Source organism: Suricata suricatta, chromosome 3, assembly GCF_006229205.1.
Source record: "Suricata suricatta isolate VVHF042 chromosome 3, meerkat_22Aug2017_6uvM2_HiC, whole genome shotgun sequence".
Classification (NCBI taxonomy): domain Eukaryota; kingdom Metazoa; phylum Chordata; class Mammalia; order Carnivora; family Herpestidae; genus Suricata; species Suricata suricatta.
Window position 1 is genome coordinate 64008827 of NC_043702.1, and position 14446 is coordinate 64023272.

The window sequence follows — 14446 nt, forward strand, 5'->3', positions numbered from 1 at the left end:
AATACATAGTGCTTAGGCTCTGGAGTACCAAATAAAATTTTTTTGACATCTTGCTGATGTTTTCATCTTACCTCTGTGACTTGGGGCATCAGTTTCTCCAACTGTTAAGTGGGCACATAATCTCTGATTTCGTATTTTTCAGGAAATATAAGGCATTTAAAACAACAAGTAATTCATAGCATATCTCTAATATAATTAGTTCTCCTTATTAACCAGAAAAAGGGTAACCTACAACTTTCCTTAGTCTTGTTATTACCTTATCTTTCCTTTCCCCTAATATTCTCATTTATTTTACATTTACTCATTATTTTTTAGCAAAAAGTGTAGAATTTTGATAAAGTATTTACAGATTTAAAAAGCAATTTAACATGTATATTTCTACTGCTCATTCTTGTGTAGTGCTGTTTCAAAAAAATCAACTTCGGTTTTCATATTTATTAACTATGGTATCAAAATGGCTATGATATGATAGCCATTATTATTGGTGGCCCAACATATTTTTCCTTCCTTTTTTTCTGGTAACATACTCCACATCTCCTTTCTTATTACTACAAGAATAGGTAAATGAACAAGACCTAGCTAATCAGAGAACCTCATTCCTTGGCCATGGTGAGTCAGGGATGGGCATCCAATGCATGCTGCTAGGGTTATTGGTCAGGGTCCAGCTCAGAAGAAGGGGCAATGTTAGGCGGTCCAATGGAAGGAATTCCATATGGTGAACTGGCTATAAAGATTTCTAAGAGCTGAGATGCTAAACCAAACAGAGAAAAGGAAGAAACTCAGGGTACAATAATAGTAAGAAGCTGACACTCCTACGGCTGGAGGCATAAAGGGTTGGTCTCGCCAGAGCTCCAAACCTGGTGCTGCCTCATGGGAGCTAGTATGTGGGACGGCTGCTGCATGGGGTCTGGGACCCCAGACGCAGGGCCATTACAGCAAGGGTGGGAACATGGTGGTCACTGCAAGTCCTACCTAGGCATGGATGAGTGGGTGGGAATACTCTGGCTTATCCCTTCATCTTGCCCTGCATTGTCCCACCAATGGCTCTTATTTGCTGAGTCCATCTGGCAATCAGTGGACAAGGTATAATTATCAGAGGAAGGGCAGACCAGACCGGAGCACAAATGGGCACATAGTTGACACATAAGACAGTCCTCACAAAGACACAAGATATTTCACCATCTAAGTTGTTGGAGTCAGTGATGGAAGTGGTTGTTCCTTGCCTTCAAGAATATAGTGCTAGGGGGGCACCTGGGTGGCTCAGTCGGTTGAGCCTCTGACTCTTGATTTTAGCTTGAGTCATGATGTCACAGTTCATGTTTTTGAGCCCCATGTTGGACTCTGTGTTGACAGCATGAAGCCTGAGTTGACAGGGTGGAGCCTCTTTGCCCCTCTCCCACAAGTGCTCTCTCTGTCTCTCAAAACAAACAAATATACGAATGAATAAATAAAAGTGAAAAAATATATAGTGCAGGCAGATATCTTCCACAGGTTATGGAAACCCATAGTCCCAAATGCAGGAGGAGAAAATCAGGCTTTCTCACAAAGAGAAGAGAACCAAGTCATAGGGAGTGGGGAGAGCATTGAGGTTGCCATTTGAGCCACAGATCCATTTCCCTGACATGATTTCACTCCTGTCTTTCTCGATTGCATGAACTAAGAGATCTTTTTTGTTGTTGTTGTTTTAAAGTAGATTATGTTGGGCTTTCTAACCTTGCAGAAGAACATCTTGACAAATATAACTGTGACCATTAACTGAATATTTTAAAGAGGTTCGAGGACATAATGCCAAGTATTACCAGAAAAAAAAATTAGATGGATATAGTTATGTGTTACCAGTAAGAGAAATTAAACAAACGTTGTTATGGTGACAGGTCTTGGTTGACTACAATACTGAATGATTTCTCTCTTTTATCTTAAATAAGGAATTTAAATACAAAAAAAAGGAATCTGAAAAGGTAATTTTCCCCAGCCTCTTAAGACAGAAGAGCCAGTTGATTTCTTTGATTCATGCCTGGTAATCAGACTACAAAAGGAATGCAGATCAATGCCAGATGGAGGCTATCAAAACAAAAATTGGCCACAAAGAAACAAAAATGTATTTAAAGTTAATCTGCAGCTACAATATGTGAGATGCTAAACTGAGCAGTTTCATCTTCTTTTATCCTACCTCAACAATTCAAAAGAGAATTTTTTTAATAATATAAGTGAATGATGTATCCTTTAAACCATTTGCAGAAAAGGTAAAAAACGCCCAATCAACCACCATATCTATTTGTGTTGAACACTATTGTTTCTAGCTTTTCCATGTTTCACACCAAGAAATACCTGTACTTTATCTTTTTACTACTCTTCAATTAAGTGGAAAATAGAAATTAATGAGTTTTGCTCTATAGAAGAGAAATCCTTGGAATCCTAAAAGTGGTTAGCAGTTTGTTTTGACTACCTAGAAGGGAGGGTAAGATCTTAACTTGCCAATATTTTTGTATGAAGAATACTTACTACACCAACCCCCACTCCCACCATCACTTCTTCAAAATCTGTTTCCATTCAACGATGCACCCTCTTCTAGATCAATGTTTCCCGGATATCAGCGTTAATTCTTCTCCATTCTACATAATTTACCTGATAAAAGTATTTCTCAGCATGGTTTGATGTCTATTAGTCTGGACTACTCATCTAGCGAGAATATTCCCGGGGCCAGAACCACGCTCTGACTCGGCCTGCATCTGTAATCCACCGTCAGTACAGTCTTCACACAATGTGCTCCATGCATTCTCTCAGGAACAGAAGCTTAATAGACTCGATCCATGGGAAGAGTTTATACCCCTTCAGTCATGGAGGTACTAGCGACAGGAACATGAGACTTTTGGCACTTAACAAAACTAATTTCAGGGCCAATCCGCAAAGGTGATTAAACTTGACTGGAATCTCAATCTCTGTCACTTCCAATGGTATTGCATTTTATTCTCACCAGTATTCATGTAAATGAGGACTGAAGAACCATTGGTCTCTAAGGCAGAAAATTCTTCAAAAATTAAGGATTTTGAAGCATAATGTCTGTTGCATGACATGGACATAGAGTGATCATTTTTGTTTTCTTATGGATTTTAGAGCACATACAGTAGTGCAGCAGCTAATAATGCTGGCTCTGGCATTGAAGCTGGTTTTAATTCAAGTGCCAGCATGTACAGGTTGTGTGAACTTAGGCATGCTGTTTATGCGTTTGCTCAGTTTCCTCATCTGTAACAGAGGAATGACACCACCAGGGTCACTCATCTCATAGGCTGTCCTGTGAGGAGTAAATGATACAATACTTAAAAGGCATTCAAAATTAAAATGAAAATTCAAACCTGCAAGGGTTATTGGTAGTGGAGTTTTTAATTTTTCTACCATTTGCTTCTTACTGTGTGTGTGTGTGTGTGTGTGTTGTGTGCGTGCGTGTGTCTGTCTGAATTTGAAGTCTATTTTGAAATATTTTGTTTACTTACTTATTTTTTATAGCCTTTGACTAACATCTCCCTACCCTCATCTGGGGACCACCAATGCACTGTGTGCGTGTTGTGTTTTTCTTTCGTTTTTTTTTTTTAAGATTTCACATATAAATGATATCATACAGTTTTTCTCTGTCAGACTTATTTCATTTAGCCTGATACCCTCAAGCTCCACGCACCCATGCTACCGCAAATGGCAGAATTTTCTTTTTTCTTGCCTGACTTATATTTCATTTTTAAAAAAAATTTTTAATGTTTTTTATTTATTTTTGAGAGACAGAGAGAGACAGCACAAGCAGGGGAGAGTCAAACAGAGAAGGAAACACAGAATCCGAAGCAAGCTCCAGGCTCTGAGCTAGCTGTCAGCACAGAGCCCAATGCAGGGCTCGAACCCACAAACCATGAGATCATGGCCTGAGCTGAAGCCACTGGATGCTTAACTGACTGAGCCACCCAGGTGCCCCTACATTTCATTTTCTATATTGATAGACAGATAAATAAAGAGAGACAGATGGAAATTTTACATCTTCTTTACCCACTGTGGACACAGGTTGCTTCCATGTGCTGGCTATTCTAAATAATGCTTCAATGAACATGGGAGCATAGATATCTCTTTGAGAGAGTGGTTTCATTTCCTTTGCATATTTATTCTGATGCAGGAATCCTGGATCATGTGGTAGGTCTGTTTTTAGAATCTTCCATAATGTCTTTCATATTGGCTGTACCAGTTTACGTCTCCACCAACAGTGCACAAATCTCCCCTTCTCTGTACAACCTCTCTAATATTTGCTACATTTTGTCTTCATTATAGTCCTAATAAGCATGAAATGATGTCATTATTCCTTTAATTTGCATTTCCCCAACAATTAGTAATGTTAATTACCTTTTCATGTATTTTTGACCATCTGTATATCCTCTTTGAAAAAATTCTATCCAGGTCCTTTGTCTATTTTTTTGTTGGATTATTTTGCTGTTGTTATTGTTGAGTTGCCTAAATTCCTCATATATTTTGGATGTTAATCCCTTTACTGATATAAGGTTTGCAAATATTTCCTTCATTCCATTGGTTGGCCTAATTTTGTGGATTGTTTCATTTGCAGTGCAAAACCTTTTCAGTTTGATGTAGTCCCAGCTGATTTTTGCTTTATTGTTTGTGCTTTTAAGGTCATATCTAAAAACTTGTTGCCAAGTTTGATGTCAAAGAGATTTCCCCTATGTTTTTTCTAGGAGTTTATGGTTTTAGGCCCTTAATCCATTGAAGTCATTAATTTGAATCAAGTTAATTTTTGTGAATGATGAATGATAGGGGTCTGGTTTTATTCTTTTGTATGTGAATATTCAGATTTCAAAACACCATCTGCTGGTCTCCTTTCTATTTATTTTTTAAGTCTTTTTTTTTTTTGGTTTATTTATTTTTGAGACAGAGAGAGAGAATGAGTGGGGGAGGGGCAGAGAGCGAGCGAGACACAGAATCTGAAGCAGCTCCAGGCTCTGAGCTGCCAGCACAGAGCCCGATGTGGGGCTCGAACCCACGAACCACCACTGGTCTCATTTTTAAATGAACATTAAGAGAATGCAGTATTTTTATTGTAACTCTGCCAGTATCTGTCTAGAGGCCTGTTGCCTTTTTTGTCTTTTATGAAATTTTTGTCACCCAGAAAAGCAGGATTACAATTTTTTTTTCTTTCAGATGGGGTTGGTGTATTCATGGTTATCAAAATACTCATAGTTTTGGGACTTTGAAATAATAAATATTCATGGGTGTAAAAAAGCATGATATATAACCGCATGGTCTTACTTACATTAATCTTAGTTGTGTAGATACACAAATGGACCTAGAAGTAAAACTAAAATGCCTGTGATTATGGATGATTCTGTTCTTTGTTTCTTGTGATTTTCAGTTTCCTTTTATGCACATTTTAATTTTCTAAAAATACATTTTTTAACACCTAAAACAAAAACAAAACAAAACACCATTTACTAAAGAGACTATCCTTCCTTCATTGAACATTTTGGCCCCTTTGTGAAATATTAGTTGACCACATAAGCATGAGTTTATTTTGAGGGTCTCCATTTTGTTTCATTGATCCATGTGTCTGTTTTTATGTCAGTACTAAACTCTTTAATTACTATAGCTTTGTGATATAGTTTGAAATCAGGAAGAGTGTTGCCTTCAGCTTTGTTCTTTCTCAATAAAACACATTTTAAAATGGATTTTAAATTAACTGTGAACATTTCTTAGGGCCCTTTAATGCATACACATTGCCAGACCTAATTTGCTCCTCCTGTGAGATGAAATTACTTTATGATAAAATAGAATCAAAGGCAATAATAGTTTTATATTTGGAAAACTATTTTTTAGTTCATAGTATTAATAAGTCAAAGGAAAAATAGGATTGTTTTGATATGTGCTAATGGGGAATTTGATGTAACTTTATGGTAATTATTAGTCAAAAACTCTTAGCAGAAGGACACCTCCTTCATGTAGGATAAAGAATATCCTGTGGCCAAATTAAAATGATAACCTTGAAAGCATTGTCTGTAAAAAAATAATAATGTTTCTTTAGTGCCAAAAATAATCTGTTACAACATATATAAAAAAAGTCTCATTCTTAATAAGAACAAAAAATTTTAAAAATTTAGGAACTCAGCAAGGAAAATGCATAGCAAAAAGAACAGCGCAGAATTTTACTTTGGGCAAACATGTTAATCTTTCTTGTGAACCAAATTAATCTATAAATTTAATGTAATTCCCATGACATGGCAATTGTTTGTTTGGTAACTTGACAACATCCTTTTAAAATTCATATAATGATCATGTGAAAATAGCTTATAGAGAGCCTTTAAAGATTATGGTATAGTGTATTGTGTTTGTTTCAGTTAAGGAAAATTGGGAACTCTTAATGTGAGATAATAAAACTTACCAGAGTCATAATATTATACTCCTGTTGGTTTCAAAATAACCATTCAGATCATGAGACAGAAAAGAAATCACAGACACTGATCCTATGTCTGTAAGAATTTGGTTCAAGATAAGAACAAAATTTCATATTAATAGAAAATATATTATTCAGTATATAATTTTAGGAAAACTGAAAAATTATTTGACACAACACACCAACATAATTTTTAATTGGTCAAAAGATTTAAATATGTAATAGAAACTTATGAAATTCTAGGAGAAATTATTTGCGTGTGCAATTAATCTTGGGAACAAAGAAGTTCTGTCTAAGCATTTCCTAAAGGCCAAACCCATGATACATTTGACCACATAAACATATTTCTATGGCAAACACAAACAAGGTTAAAAGACAAATGGCAAAATAGGAAAGACGTTATTGATTTTTGTTAATCAAATAATCCTTAATGTTGTTATAACATGATAAAAGAAATCATCACTATAAAAAACCCAAAATAGACCATTTATATACACACAAAAAGGTAAATAAATATATGAATAGCTAGCTTCCTAGTGTTCAGAGAAATTCAAGTTAAAACAGCAGTAGCATATCAGTTTTTACTTTTCAAATTGGACTGGACAAGGTGAGTGTGTATGTGTGTAAGTGTGCGTGTGTGTGTACACATATTATGTATGAACACACACATACACACACACAGAGAATACCTAGTTAATCTGGCAAGATGTTGGGTCATAGGAACTCAATTACTTAAAGTGGGCAAATAAATTGGTAAATCTTTCTGGCGAGCAATTAAAATGATACCCTTTGAATTATAATCTTTAGGTATTTATTCTAAGATTTATCTATAAGCATGTAATGACAGCTGTTATTATATTAGTGAAAAATCTAGAAAGCTACTAGAATGAATGAACACAAATCTTATTAGGTTAAAATATATGAAGATAAATTGGGAAAATATGTAGATATTGTAAAAAGTGGGCAATATATAAAAAACAAAAATTACTCACTTTTACTATCTGGAGAAAATGTTTAAGTTTTTCTATATTTCTAAAGAAAATACATATTTGCCTTTTTACCTCTAGATCTTATTATTACATACCTCATACATATGATTTTATAAATGAAAATGTAATACTTTAAACTTCTTTATTAATGTGAATATATTTTTTATGTCAATAGATACATTTGTTCAACTGTTTTTATTGGCCACATTGTGATCACTATGGGTTTTCCATAGATTATTTAACTAATTGTGTGGTATAGAGATTCTGTAAAAATTTTTACCATAAAAAATTACTTCAAAAATCATCCATAAAACCAAAATACTTAGACCTTTAGATTTTGAAAGTAATTATTCATTTATTCAATGTTAAATGTATCGATTCAAAATATTTCAACGTTCTAACCTTAGAATTTCTAACTTATGAATAAACATGAAGGTTGGTAAAGGTATGTAGGGGGATTAGAGAGAGATTTCACTCATAGCAGCAATATTGTGTGAATAAATTTCATGAACATTTGGTATAGAAGAGTTTTTTTCCTATAAGTGTGCACCTGATGAGGGTAACCTCAATTGTATCCAACAACCTTAATTTCTATACAATTAATTAGCCTGTTTAAGTCTTTCATGTCATGTTTAAGATGACAAATTATTTGATCAGTTAAGCTTATTCTTTTTCAATAGAAGTCATGAACATGCCAATCAAAAATAAATTTATTTAGAACCTAACATTATGAGGATGAAAGGAAATAAGTTGTTAAGCATCTAGCATAATGCTTGGCAAATTATAAAATGTTCAATAAAGCTTGTTGTGATTATTACCATGAAGGACTGGGGCAAATACAGGATACAGCACCAACCGTCAAGGAGTTTAAAATCATTGCAATGATAAATTTCCACCATTTCCATATTCTGGCTACAAAGCTAGTGAATGCTAAAAAAAAAAAAAAAAAGTATTCTGTTGAAAATAACAATATTTATTTAGCTGTATTTATCCTTTTTAATTTTTTAAATGTTTTATTTATATTTGATACAGAGAGAGACAGAGCATGAGAGGGGGAGGGGCAGAGAGAAAAGGAGACACAGAACCGGAAGCAGGCTCCAGGCTCTGAGCTTGCTGTCAGCACAGAGCCTGACGCGGGGCTCGAACCCACGAACGTGAGATCTGACCTGAGCCGAAGTCGGAGGCTTAACTGACTGAGCCACCCAGGCGCCCCCAGTATTTATCCTTTTTAGAGTCATTCATTTTTAAATTTTTCATCAAAAATTTTTTTACTTCGTACTGAGAGGAATTTTTAATATGCTTCTTTATTAGTGCCCACATATTATTTAAGTTAAGTTTACTCCTTATATCTTCTTTTGCAGACTAACTTTACACATATTTAAAAGAATCTAGGTCAAATATATGATGTATATATCTCATGTAGCCATATCTTAGCATAGCATTTAATTTTAGTGTTGATTAACAACCATTATAATTGCCAGGGTAATGTTATTTTGGTAGGTAAAAAATTCTTCTTTTTAAGTTTATTTATTTAGAGAGAGTGCACATGCAAGCAGGGAAGAGGAAGAGAGAGAGAATGTCAAGCAGACTCTGCCCCGTCAGCACAGAGGCCAATGCAGGGCTTGAATTCATGAAAGGCAAGATCATGACCTGAGCAGAAATCAAGTCAGATGCTTAGCTGACAAAGCCACCCAGGCACTCCAGTAAGCAAAAATTTCTTAAAATGTGTGTATCTGAAAATGTATATAAATCTAAAATATGTACTACTCTCTCCAAGCTAAAATAAGGGTTGTCACAGAAACAGCAAACAGCAGAAAGTCAGATCTGATATAACAAGGATCGTGGACAACATCTTTGAAGAAACTGTGAAAATAGGACAGGCTATATTAGAAAAATTACCTATGTTTAAAATGAATAGTCATTATTTCTTCCAAACCATGTTCCTCAGGGATGGAATTAAATACCATAAACCCTGGAATTGTTAAGACTTAAAAATGTATGTTTTTTTTAAAATATAGTTGTAAGCATTAGAGCACTTTAAGATGAAATATGTTAAGTATTTTTCAATGTGAATATTTGAAGTAATTTTATTAATATGATTTCATACTAAATATGTACATTCTTTATCTCACAATAGATCCAAGACATCCAATCTTGGCATAAAAATATAGAGTATTAAATGCACTTTGGGTCTCCACAATATCTCAGTTAATGAGACTCACTATTGCATCTCAGTCAGAAATATCTGGTGCTCTCAGCACTATGTCTAGCAATCTTCACTAGCTTTCATGATGCTTTGTAAATTGTTTTAATAAGGTTTGCTTTGGGGGCGTCTTTTTTGTCATGCTAATTAAGACCACTGCAGCTCTCCATTAAGGATCTTAAAGTGATTTAAAAGTTCATTATGCAAATCAAACTTCACAACATTCCATTCAAAGTCTCAGAATAAATTACATAAATCAATCTTTATTACTATTCTATTATTATATTTGTGAGATAAGATAAAAACAAATGCAAAAAGTTGAGTCTCCGGTCCAATTTTAATGCATTATACTTTCCAATCTGAAAATTAAATATCATTTTTAAAAGTCTCTTTCTAGTTTTTATGTGCTGACCTTTGAAAATCAAATATCTATCTTTTGTTATATTATGATTACTCATTCTTCATTACATGTAAAAGCTATACTTTTAACCCCAATCCAACTGTCAAATATATTCAGTAAACTTGAGACATTTAACTATTCTAGTTCATGCCAGATCACTGTAGTTGAACATATAAGACATATGCTACAACAATTCTGTGGCCCTAAAACATTCCCAGTTTACTCCCAAATTCCTCAGACCAAAAAAAAAAAAAAAAAAAAAAAGGAACATTTTCAGAGTACAAACATGTACTTTCCAGAGTGAAATGGTTAAATATCGCAGCCAATTCAGAAATAGCACCAACTGGCTCCTCTATTTTTTTTTTTTTTTTTTAGCAGGACCAGATTTAATTCTTTTCTGCATTCACATGCACACAAATATACTTCCCTCGAGCTGTCAGAAAGCATCAGATTGCCTAATCTGCATGATGAATTTTAAAATCTTTTGAGAAACACAAGGACATTTGCTTCAGGCACTATGATTTCATCATCACCATCATAAACAACGAGTATAAAGCCAATCAACCTCTGGTATTTAAACCAAAGCCAAAAGACTTTGGGACTTAGAAATGGTTAGTAGAATTTTAATCACCTAAATTTTACTTGGATCCATTTTTGAAGTCAAGATATTTTGCAACTGAGCAATCATCTATTTATTGCCTGTGACTACTCCTAGGTGACCCCAAAATAAAGATGTAGTTCTTATTAAGAGATTTATAAAAAATGCAAAAACTCTATGAAATATTTGTAAAGAAAGTACATTATCAGATGAAAATATTCTGATCACTAATGTAAAGATAGTGTCTCTAATATTTAATAGCCACTATAATTCCTGTACTTTTATGAAATACAGCTACTATATCAATTCTACCTATAGATATCTTGAGTGAATAACAGATACGGGGAATCAGAAGATTTTCCATGATATATTTTGGATCTCAGGCTGGTAGGACTTTATCACGTGAATAATGTGAGAAATAGTACCATTAATACCATTAAAATTATCTACATTGAGTTTTTAATGGTAGCTAACAGAGTTAAAAACACAAATAAATGTTGTTTTTCTAGATTCACTATGATACTGATATATAAAAATTTATTTCAAATTCAGACCAATTGTGCTTTTAAGATTAAAGCCAAATTTAAGTTTTTCAGGGCTTAAAAGAAGCAAATATAAAAGCCAATTCTGTACCTAGGCAGCAAAATGGAATATAATTACTGCGTTCCGTCAGAAGCTGTGACTAAGTGAGTCTAATCGAAATGCAAGGTAAGTGGGTTTCTAAAGTCTTGAATTATTGAACAGTAATGTAGGGTCCTGGAGTTCAAGGGATAGAAAGATATCATTATCTTTTTTTTTTTTTTCCCAGGGAGTCCAGAATGCCCATTCATCCCTCTGGCAAAAGTGGAATATACAAAGGCTTTTACCTTTAAAGTAAAGGCAACAACCCTGTATTTGTTAGCTGCTGTTAAAGATGCACACTGCATACCTCATCTCCTTTTCACTGTAACATTTTCACATTATCACAAGCAGCATTATGTCACCAAGACAAACCAATTTCCTTCATGTAAATGTAAAACAACATGTTTGCTGTAAGATATTTCCATCAATGTCAGTGACATACAAGGTGAGTCTCAACAGTCTGCCTTGTCACTTACTTACAGAAAGGAGAAGGGAAAGTGTTCATTCACAAATTGAATTCTGGGTCCACTATTTCTTTAGCTCATTGAATGTATTCATAAACTCATCACTGGCACTATATTATTATATCCAGGAGATATAACTTTTACCAAAACATGAAGTGAAAAAAAAAAAAAAAAAAGCAAGAGGAGATAAGACGCTGAATACCTTTACCAGAAGGTGGACTCATTCTATTTCTAAGAGTAGCTGGTACAAAAGATACAGCTAATGTTTCTGTCGATTAGATGGGCCCCTCGACTTAGTAGTCAGTGATATAGACCCATCAGAGAGCAGCAGTCTAGTAGAAAGGTAGACTCTAAGGATCTACAATAAAGTCTTATGTCAACAGCTAACATTTGGATCCTTGTTTGGTTACCCACACTGGGCCTCAGTCTCCACATATTTAAAATAAGAACACAGTCTAGATGTTCTCAAAGGCCTTATTAGTCCTAACATTCTTTGAATTCAAATTAAGGGTTGACTCTTTACTACTGTTTTTGTCTAATTCTGTTCCATAGTATTGAATTCTCTCAAAAAACCAAAATGGGTTTTCTTCCTCAATTTACCCAATTTTATGAAATAATTAGTAAAGTTTCATTTTGATGATTGGGGTAAGAATAGCTCACAATAATAGGGAATCATCGATAGGCAACATTTTTCCATTCATTCTCCCTTACCCTCCTCCCTGCTGTTTATCTCAAATCATGGTTCTGATCACACATTCAATTTCAAGTTGTTCAATGATGCATATCATTTCCTTACAGAGTAGTATCAGCAAACACTTCCCTCAAAACCCATGAAAATTGACTAAGGAAAGGACATTAACAACAGTGCTGGAAGAAAGCTAATGCAACTTTGAAGTTACTTTATCAGTCTGACTTCTCTGTGCACACTGGACTCTTGTGATGGTGATAAAACAGAAAAGCTGTGAACAGATGTCAAAATAGCTATCAAATAGTTTATTTTACCAAAATAAAACCACTCTCCACTCAAACTTTTACCCTTCCAGGGTGTTCAGGTACTTATAATAAGTGTCTAACCTATAATTTTTCAAACTCCTCTAAGCCATCAGAACATCACTTTCATCTGGAAAGCATCTTGAGCCACAGGATGGTGTTTAAATGAATATTACAGGTACTTTGTGAATTCACAAGCTATAGAAATCGATGGGTATCTTGCATAGAGAGTCCTATGATTGATTTTCCCAGGACGGAGTCAATTTGTAACTTTAAGAGAGATACAGAACCAGGGAGGTTGAAAGTTTACTGAAGGTGTACCAAAAAACAAACAAAAAACAAACAAATGAACATTGGCATGTGGAAATTGCTGCACTGGATGAGGTGATATCTCAAAGAAATCGAGCCTAGATTGATGATGTTTTTTAGGAGTGGCTAAAGGGAAAAAGTTGAAAAATTCTAGGCAGCTCCTGCCACATCCAGGGGCTTAGATAAGGAGAGCTCTCCAAGATACACAGGCACATTCTTGATAGGGTCCCTTAGGATCTTGAAACTAAATATATACTAAGGATAAAGACATCCAGTAGATTCATTTTCTCTGACTTTTAAATGTTGTCTGAAATTTTAAAAAATAATATATTTCATACTTCAAATTTGCTAAGAGAATAGATCCCAAGTGTTCTCACCATCGCCACCAACAATAGAAAATGTAACTATGTAAGGTGACAGAAATATTAATTAGCTTGATTGTGGTCATCATTTCACAATGCACACATATATCACAACTTCATGTTGTACACTTTAAATAGGTGGAACATTTATTGTCAAAAAAAGACAATTATTTTTTTAATCACCTAAATTTAATCATTTAATTCAATAAAGAAGTCTAAGTATCATTCAATACTCAGTACTTTCAAGGCACTGTGGGTGAGAACAAGGTATGTCCCCTCCACAGGGCTATGGTTGCTTAGAGGAGGGGGTGAAAAGGCTAAAGATAAATCTCAAACAAACTGATCCACCCAAAACCTACTGACTGACCATAACCTTTCCAGGTAATGAGAATCTCATTCTCAAAACAACTATTATGTTCTCCCTTCTTCTAAGTGTTTCTCCTCCTTACTGTTTATACTTCCCACAAGTTCATGAAAGTAAGTAGTACTTTAGTCAAGGGATACATAATACAAAGACTAAGCATTTTCATAAAATTATACCTATTTTTATTCTAAATGCTTCTAACAATGATGAGAGCAAATCATGAATATCAAACAAACCTTTGAATTCTTGAGAGTAGAGGAAAGGGATAAAAATGGAATTTCAGAGGTCATAGAGCCACAGTGCATAAACATCTGTGTGAATATTAAAAGGTTGTTTTGATAAGTTAAAAATTCCCAAACCCAAATGGCTCAGAAAAATAATACTAGAAAAAACTATTAATGAAAAAAAAAACCTCTTTTGTGTTGGATAATTTTTACCTTTACTTACGGAATGGTTCTTTAAAAGGAAGTTTATACCCATCATCTTATGGGACTTTATTTGACTTTGTTTAGTTTTGTTTTGTATTATTAACTTCTAAAACTAATTTAGAGATCCCACTTTCCCTAATGACTAAGATTGAAGGGACAGACAGATGTTGGAAAGATTCACCTATTCCAAAATCAGTTAATGTGTACCAGTTACAGGAAAGGCAGTCTGAAATGGCTAGAATTTTAAATTAGAATATACTACACTAACGCAAACGACGTTGTTCACAT

The 14446-nt window shown here is 34.3% G+C and overlaps 1 protein-coding gene across 1 annotated transcript in view; it reads right to left on the reverse strand.

Annotated features, from left to right (window-relative positions):
- Window positions 1-14446, reverse strand: part of CSRNP3 (cysteine and serine rich nuclear protein 3) — a 196868-nt gene that overhangs the window by 165576 nt on the left and 16846 nt on the right. The window lies entirely within an intron of this gene.